At 64.7% G+C, this 6937-nt stretch overlaps 1 long non-coding RNA gene across 2 annotated transcripts; it reads left to right on the top strand.

Moving 5' to 3' along the window:
• The first annotated feature begins 497 nt into the window (after nucleotides 1–497).
• LOC138846377 (uncharacterized) lies at nucleotides 498–6525 on the top strand. Of its 2 annotated transcripts, XR_011383865.1 has the most exons (4): nucleotides 498–865; nucleotides 2295–2462; nucleotides 4364–4602; nucleotides 4760–6525. It is a non-coding gene; the product is annotated as an uncharacterized lncRNA (long non-coding RNA). The 2 variants fall into 2 exon arrangements; XR_011383864.1 differs by lacking the exon at nucleotides 498–865 and having other exon boundaries at nucleotides 1779–2462.
• The last annotated feature ends 412 nt before the right edge of the window (nucleotides 6526–6937 follow it).

Below are 6937 nucleotides of genomic sequence, written 5' to 3'. Positions count from 1 at the left end.
GCCAGAGCTGCTCAGAGGGGAAGCAGGGGTTCCTGTTTGTCTCAGGCTACAGACGGGAGCCTTGGGATGCAGACGGGAGCCTTGGGGGTACAGACGGGGGCCTTGGGGGTACAGACGGGGGCCTTGGGGGTACAGACGGGAGCCTAGGGAATACAGACGGGAGCCTTGGGGGTACAGACGGGGGCCTTGGGGGTACAGACGGGGGCCTTGGGGGTACAGACGGGGGCCTTGGGATGCAGACGGGAGCCTTGGGGGTACAGACGGGGGCCTTGGGGGTACAGACAGCAGCCTTGGGGGTACAGACGGGGGCCTTGGGGGTACAGACGGGAGCCTTGGGGGTACAGACGGGAGCCTTGGGATGCAGACGGGGGCCTTGGGGGTACAGACGGGAGCCTTGGGGGTACAGACGGGGGCCTTGGGGGTACAGACGGGAGCCTTGGGGGTACAGACGGGGGCCTTGGGGGTACAGACGGGAGCCTAGGGGATACAGACAGGAGCCTTGGGGGTACAGACGGGAGCCTTGGGGGTACAGACGGGAGCCTTGGGGCTGACGCGGGTGCAGAAACGCTCAGGCTCACTGGTCCCCTGCAGCGGGCGTGTCGGGGAGCAGGGCCTGCAGCCTGCTCATGGCTACATACCACGCTGTGCACTTGGGAGGGAGCAACGTGGGGCAGCTGCTGTGGACGCTGGAGCCACAGTTCCCGACGCTCCGACGCTCCCGGAACCTCTTCCTGTTCGTGCCGTCCTTTCTGCTCCATCTGTGTCCGGTTCTCCGGTGCCTCCGTGCGCTGCCACTGCGGCCCTGCCACATTCTGCGTCTGCTCATTCACTTCTCGTCTGGCAGCAAATGGCTTCTTTCAGACAGGTGGGCCGAGTCTGATGAGCTCCCCGGTTGGAAGCCTCCAGCTCGGACACAGCGGGGCCACCGCGCTGTCCTCCCGGGCTCTGGGTGCTGTCCCGTCAGCCCTCAGCACACAGGCCCTGACCTGGTACCTCCCCTCCCCTCTTCCTGCCTCCTTAGCTCTGGGTTTCTAACAGGCCTCAGCTTATGGGGCCGGCTGTGGGATTCAAACCCCAGCTCTGCGGCTGTGGGCAGACGCATGGCCTTCTGATCTGAGCGACGGGACCCTGGTGGGCGTGGCGAGGCTGTGGGTGCGAGCGCGTGGAAGGTGTGGGGCACCCTGTGAGCGCGGCCCTGCCAGCCGCTGCTTGCTGGAGCTTGCGCGAGCTCGAGTGTATCCTCAGTGCCCCCACCACCTAGGGAGCGCCCTCCAGCCCTGGGGAAGGGGCGTGGCGGGAGGCTGTCCCCGGGCACCCACCAGGCCCGCCTGGGTGGTGCGTACCCGGCGATGGTCAGCGGCCTCCCCCGGATTAGCATCACCCACTTTCCAAGGTGGTTATCTGTGTTCTCTGCCGCCGGTCCTCCTCATAGTCCTGTGTGGTCAGCGTGGTGCCAGCAATGGAGGCTGAGGCGGCGGGGGGGGCTCCTGGGAGTCAGTGCAGTGGCACAAGTTCCTCGTGGCCCCCGTGGACCGGGGGAGGGGAACGTGTCGCAGGATCACTCCCACCTCCCCCTGCTGCCGGCCTGGTGGTGCTGCGCGTGGTCGGCTCCCTGCACGACGGAAGCCGGTATGCTCACCGCCCCGCTCACCGCCCCCCCCACTCACTGCCCCGCTCACCGCCCCCACTCACTGCCCCGCTCACCGCCCCGCTCACCGCCCCACTCACCGCCCCGCTCACCCCCCCCCACTCACCTCCCCGCTCACTGTACCGCTCACCGCCCCGCTCACCCCCCCACCCCGCTCACTGCCCCCGGCTCTGTGCATGACCCTCTGGAATCGCAGGACCTCCGCCCCCATCCACCTGCAGGAACCTGACTCACCCATTGCCACCTGGTGGCGCCACCTCGGCTTCGGTGGGCACAGGGCGCAGTGGCCCTGGTGTGACCTGCCTGTCCACCGCGTGGCCTCTCCCCAGGGAGGACTTGGGAAGGCGGCGGTGCCCTCTCCTCTCCCCTCCGTCAAGCTGTCTCTCTCTCTCTTGCTCTGCTCCTGCTCTGTCTTCCCTCCGCTGCCTTGACCAGGGACAAGGTCCGAGTGCAGGGCAGCTCAGCTGGGGTCTCAGGACTCCTCGTGGCAGGGGCTCCCAGACGCCCCCACAGCTGCCAAGGCAGGCGCCTCCCCCGGCGGTGGACTGGGGCAGGCGTGCAGCCCCGCAGGCGGGCACCCTCTGATCCCGGCTGCAGGGAAGGCGGCCTTCCGGTCCGTTTAAAGGGGCCTTGTCACTGCTCTCAGGGCGGCCTCAGTCTGGGTTGGAATCCGTCCCTGGAGTCGGCACCTGGCCCGGGAGCAGCGACTCACCGGTGGGAGCTTCTGTTCCGAGCGTCTCTGCTTTCTGAAAGTCGTCTCCAGGGGACACACACAGGAGACAGTGTGCAGAGAGAAGTGTCTCTTGTGTCAACGGTGGGTGTTTTTCCATAGTAGGCTGTATTTTCTGAGGGTGATGTTAGACTTGAGAACCAGGCAGAATCACGCTGTCTCTGTCTCCCCACTCCCAGGCCCCCCTGTTGCTGTTATTTGGCCCTGGTGTGGTCTGTCTGTCAGCATCAATGAGCCAATACTGATGGGTTCTTGCTACGTGTTAGCGCGGGTGACAGGACACTCTGTGGGTTTGCACAGATGTGTGAGACGGTCTGCGGGGAGTCGTGAGACTCGTGCGCTATGAAGAAGTCCAGGCATGGATTTCAAACATTGTTTTGCAGCCCAGTAAATATCTCTGATGTCATTTTCCACACTGTTTGAGGCATCTGACATGTGTCTGTCTTTACAGCGAGTGTCATACAGAATACTGTTGCTGCTCCAGATATCCCCTGTAGCGATGGAATTTTAGAGCAAGTTTAAAAAAAAAAAAAAAAAAACAACAGCGGCTGTCCGTGCTCAGGGAACCGCACGGCAGCTTGGGAGTTGCGAGCCTGGCGATTGTGCAGGCCAGGGCCTCTGCAGGCAGGCACACGGACAGGCACACAGACAGGCACACAGACAGGCACACGGACAGGCACATAGACAGGCACACAGACAGGCACACAGACAGGCACACAGAGAGGCACACGGACAGGCAGACAGGCACCTAGACAGGCACACGGACAGGCACACAGACAGGCACACAGACAGGCACACAGACAGGCACACAGAGAGGCACACGGACAGGCACACAGACAGGCACCTAGACAGGCACACGGACAGGCACACGGACAGGCACACAGACAGGCACACGGACAGGCACACAGACAGGCGCACAGACAGGCAGGCAGACAGGCACACAGACAGGCACACAGACAGGCACACGGACAGGCACACAGACAGGCACACGGACAGGCACACGGACAGGCACACAGGCAGGCAGACAGGCACACAGACAGGCACACAGACAGGCACATAGACAGGCACACGGACAGGCATGTAGCAGGCACATAGACAGGCACACAGACACACAGACAGGCACACAGGCACACGGACAGGCACACAGGCAGGCACACAGGCAGGCACACAGGCACACAGACAGGCACACAGACAGGCACACAGGCACACAGACAGGCACACAGGCACACGGACAGGCACACAGACAGGCACACGGACAGGCAGGCACACAGACCCGCGCTCGGCAGGACCCTGCCTGTGATCATGCTAGTGGCACCGAGGGCAGGGCATGGCCGAGAAGGCCTCGGAGGGCGACCTGGGTGCACACGAGAGCCGCTGCCAATACCCCCTGGGAAAATGGAGTGAAAAGGTGCTTCATTTTTGTGCACAAATATTCTGAAATCCGTGCATACTTTTCCATTTTCACAGACATTATGAAAAATCTCCTTACATACACGGATTTCACATTTTTATTTTTTGCACCAAAGCTTATCTTTCAATTCCTTTTTCCGCAAATGTAGTGGACTACCTTTGTATGTAGTTTTGTTGTTGTTTAGGAAGAGGGAGGGCCCTCGGGGAGGCGGGAGCCCGGCCCCTCCTTCCTCCGTCTGCTGCCCTGGGCGTCAGTGGGAGCGGGGCCCGAGGACCTGTGGTTCTGGGGACCGTGGTGGGGCCGGCCCCGAGGCTGGGCTGCAGCTAGGGAGGAGCCCCAGCAAAGCAGCCCCTCTCCTGCGCCCTTTTCTCTAGCCCAGGACCCCCAGATTCCAAGTTGCCCTCTTGCTTCCTGGGGGGGTCAGGTGAAGTGAGCAGGGCCCACTGAACGTGGCGCCCGGGCCGGGACAGGCGCTCACTGCCCGCTGGGCTGCAAAGCTGAGGTTCCGGGGGGAATCCGTGCATGAAGGAATCCTGCCTGTGTGCACGCGCCTGAGTTACTCACGCTCGCTCAGCCCGGCTCGCTCAGCCCGGCTCACTCAGGCCGGCTCGCTCAGCCCCGGCTCACTCAGCCCCAGCTTGCGGCAAACGGGAGGTGGAGGAGCCTCCAGGACGCCCGCGCCTTCCGGGTCCCGTCCCTGAGTCCACCGACAGCCGGGGCAGGAACCCCGGCACCTCCGCCACGCTCCCTTCTCGCGGGCCTCGGCTTCCGTGTCCAGATGAGAGACGCCACCTCGCAAGCCCCGACAGGAAGGTGAGGGCAGGGACAGCTCGCCACTGGGGTTCTTCGCACGGCCCTGGGGTGCCGCCGGCCAGTCACTGGGATCCGTCCCTGGGGAGCCACCGGCGTGGTTCTGGGCCGCGCCCTCGGCCGCCAGCTCACAGTGCACCCTGTGTTTTTGATTGATCAGGTTAACAAACCCTGGCCTCCGTGCGTTTCACTGCCGGGCGGCCCAGCCGTCACAGGAGCTCCGCGGCTTCCAGACTCAGCCAGCTCAGCTGTCCCTGGCCAGGAAGCGCGGGAGGGCCACAGCGCGTGGGGCTGCTCGGTAGCGGACCCCTCCCCTGCCTGCCTGCCGTGCACCCTGGAAGTAAAGTGAAGCAGATGTGTGGGTGCCGGCTCTGCAGACATCCAGCAAGAGAGCCGCGGGGAGCGCCTTTGCCGACGCCGAGGACGGTTGCCCCCCGGAGTAAGAGGGGACTGTCCAAGGAAGGGCCTTCGGTCGCAGTCTGGCTCTGAGAGGCAGGAAGATAAAACACAGAAGCGGGGCCTCCACGCCTGGTGCACACCCGTGTGCTCGTTCAGAGAAAGGACCGAGGGCCCAGAGTGGACGCTGCCTCCTTCCAGGTGCAGGGGCTCCTCGTCGCCCTCCTGTGTCCCCTGCCTGGGCTGTCAGGGCCTGGCCAGCTGCAGGCACTGCAGGGACGTTGATTAGCTCGGGGGTGGAGACCCCGAGCTGGCGGGTGGGGGCTGTGATGGGCAGGCGGTTGCTGGCTGGGGGGTCCTCGGTCCAGAGGCAGCCAGGCCGGCAGCGTTTGGAATCCGTGTGCGCGTCCTCCCTGGGTTTGCGCCTGCAGAGAGTGCCCCTTGTATCACAGCTGCACTCCTGGCTCTGGTGGGTGTGCGATCGCTTACAGCACTCCCCGAGGCCGGGCGGGCGCCGCTCTGGGGGCCCCTGCCCTCCCCTCCAGCTGCAGGGTGCCTGGGGGGAAGGTGGACGCTGTCCTGGCGCGTCCCCTCCGAGCTCTGCCGCCGTGTCCACCCGAACTGCACACCAGTGGCCGAGCCTGTGCGGACTGCCGGGGGCAGAGCCGGGCGGCTGTGCGTGCGTGGTGAGAGGAGGGTTCTGGGAAGTTTTCTGAGGCCCAGGGGCTGGGCGGCATGTCCATGGGGCAGCTGGACTCGGTCAGCACCTCCTGTGTCCCGCAAGGGGAGAGACTTGGTGTAACTTGCATGGTCCCCACAGTGGCCTCGGAGGGCCCCCGTAACCCCCACTGTGCAGCCCAGTGCTGTGTGCTCTGCTGTGACCGGGGACCCTGTTGGGGGCTGGAATCCCAGTGGGGGAGGCCGGCAGCGGTGTGGAGGGAGCAGGTCTGTGGCCCGCGCCCGGGCTGGCTGTCCCCAGGTGCCCGGGCTGCCTCTTCCAGCACCCCCACCCCGGCCCCCGCACACCCCTCCCACCCACCCAGCCCATTATCTTCCCAGACTGACTTTGAAGGGCCTTTGTTTTGTTTCGTTTTTCCGACTTGACACTGGCTGGTGAAGTGGGCCATTCATCTTCCAGGCAGAATTCCGGCAGCCCTGGAGCAGCTCCGCCGTGCAGGCGCGGTGCGTGGAGGTGGAGGGGGTTTCACACTTTCTGCCCTCGGCTTCTCACTGTCTCGGCTTCCCCCTAAGCTCTGCTGCCCCCCCACCCCCACCACCTCCAGCCGCCCAAACTGAGAGGCACATTCATGCCGGCATCTGTGTGCTGCAACTCAGCTGGGGCCAGCAGAACGGGGAGAATGGTACCCTTTGCCACCTTTTGGTCAGAGCGGACTTTGCACAACGAAGCCCTCGACGGAGGTCTGAGGGCAGCAGCCTGCTCGCCCGGGGTGTGTAGCTGATGCGGGAGCACTCGAGTTTCCCTGCTTGAGAAAGCACACAGCAGCTCCGCCTCCCCACGGCCACCGCCGGGCGATCTCCGCCACGGCCGCCGCCGGGCAGGGAATCCAAGACCCGGTGCCCTGCGGCCAGCAGCTCTGCCGGCTCTGGGGACAGCCGAGAGCAAAGCCGGCCTCGGGCTCGAGGCTCAATTCAGGATGCAGGCTGTGGTCCCCGGCTCAGAACCCACGACTTCAGCCGCATGCGTGTCCCGTCCTCGCGGGCCTGTGCCGGGTGCGGGTCGCGCCTGTGCCGGGTGCGGGTCGCCGTTTCAGATCCATGGTGGGGCCTGGGGTTCACGGCGGCCCAGCCCAGGTCACGGGAGCCAAGTAAAAGCCACCCTCTCCGTCCTCTCCCCACCCCCGCTGTCTCTCCGTTCTGGCACAAACCCTGCATTTGGGTTTTCTGTTTGCTGTGCTGCCCCGTGGCTCTGCCGACTTCCTGG

Source organism: Oryctolagus cuniculus, chromosome 18, assembly GCF_964237555.1.
Source record: "Oryctolagus cuniculus chromosome 18, mOryCun1.1, whole genome shotgun sequence".
Lineage (NCBI taxonomy): Eukaryota > Metazoa > Chordata > Mammalia > Lagomorpha > Leporidae > Oryctolagus > Oryctolagus cuniculus.
The sequence above is the reverse complement of the archived record's forward strand: the minus strand, read 5'-3'. Positions and strand labels throughout refer to the sequence as shown.